Below are 1,929 nucleotides of genomic sequence, written 5' to 3'. Positions count from 1 at the left end.
GCTCTATTTTAGCTAATTTAAAGGAGTATATAATTAAACGGTAACGGATATGTAGGTACCTAAGGGTGTTCTTTTTACCACTTAGTTTCTACTATTTTCCGTCTATATTTTGTCTTTATATCTCTTCCTGATTTGCATATTCTCCATCTCCATTACCTCCGTATTGGATGAATATCACGTGACCCAATTTTGTCCTTTAAAACTACCGCTTGTCCAACTTTGTTTCATGAGCCATAGCTGACCTAACTTTGCTTTTACGAACTACAAATGACCCAATTTTACCGTAGTAAATTACCCCTCCTTTGCCTGTTCTAATTCATCCACTAATTTGACTAAATATAGAACTTCCGACCAGGTAAGACAATCCCTAATGCGCTGACCTTTTCAATATAATAAGCTTCAACATACACTTGGGAATAGATTGTCTGGAAACTCATGTGTATGATGATACTGTGACGGCGTTTCATTTTATCTTTGTGTAAACGTTACTCTATGTTTGTACGTTGCATAGCGTCACAGGTACTATATTTATCTCTTATCATGGCTCGAAATATTTACTATCAAGTCCTATGCCTAATAGAAGATAAAGCCAATGTCATCAACTGAATGATACAGAGCGACCTTCAGCCAAGGGAACGGACTTGTAATGAGTGTTAGAAGCCAACGTACGAGAAGAAGATATTTTATACGAAAAGATGGATATGCTTGGAAATGTCAGACCAAAGGTTCCAATAAATCTAAGGAGATTGTATCAGTCAAGACCCTTACTTTAGAAATTCAGTAATGAAACTGCAAACTTGACTTCACAGGCTGTATCTTTGTTCGACAAGATTTGTGATTTCTTATATCAGCTTTGGGGCTGTACCAGAACACGTGATAATCATATGTTACTTCCACCTCTACAGTGAGCGTTCCAAACATGCCCTTGGTGGTCGATGGTAAGTCATTGCGTTGAGGAGTTACAGTGGAAAGGCTCAACAGGGACAAGCTGCACCTTGAGTCAGTGTGTGTCTTTAGCTGCCTAGTCTTCAGCCGCCTGAGAGCTACTGTTGGCTACATGGCTGCTTTCAAATTGTGGAGGGCAGAGCACTATCATTTAATCTGATAAGTGGAAGTCATATCACGACTGTCAAAATATTTGCTTCTGTCCAAAACACCGTGAATCACAGTGTCGACTTCGGTGATCCAAATACCATTGTGCACATCCATATCTTATTAAAAAAAGAGGCGAAAAACTGCATAAGGAATCACTTGACATTAATTACAGCAGAAATCCAAAGCATTGCTTTGCTGCTCACACCCTCGTGAACAACTGACGGCGTATTGTAGCATACGGCCAGGCAACGAAAAGTTGGACTTCGGCCCTGAATTGCACAAATATTTTTTTTGTTATTTCTACACTCATTCAAATAAAAAGGTTTTCCACTTTACTCTCCTGTTTGTTACCTCTCCATAAAGATAATTCCAACCTTGTGCTGTCTTATGAAGTTGATATGACTTTTTCCTATGACCTACAGATGACCCAACTTAAATTGTACGATCTGTGTTTACTGTGTCCTCCAACTTACAGCTTACTTATAGGAGCCTAGGTCAGCTGTAATTCATATGATTTGAATTTCATAAAATTCTTTATATTACATTTGTATGTACTGTTATGTATATAAAATGAAACTATGTTCAAGCTATTTCTATCTAGAATAACCAGGTTATATGTTATGATCCATTTAATGTAATCACATAATGTATATTTACAATATTGTTTTTGTCCTTAACATTAAAATGAAGTGTACAGTACACTTTATAATATTTTTCATGAAAAGTATCTCATAAGTAGAGTGTAATGTAATGGTGAATGAAAATGAATTGTGAACATTTTGACAGAAAAGGCTTTAGATGCATGTAAAGGGCAGGGATGTAGTCACAGGTCCC

This window comes from Penaeus monodon, chromosome 20 (assembly GCF_015228065.2).
Source record: "Penaeus monodon isolate SGIC_2016 chromosome 20, NSTDA_Pmon_1, whole genome shotgun sequence".
NCBI classification, from domain to species: Eukaryota; Metazoa; Arthropoda; class Malacostraca; order Decapoda; family Penaeidae; genus Penaeus; species Penaeus monodon.
This window is presented reverse-complemented; position numbering follows the sequence as displayed.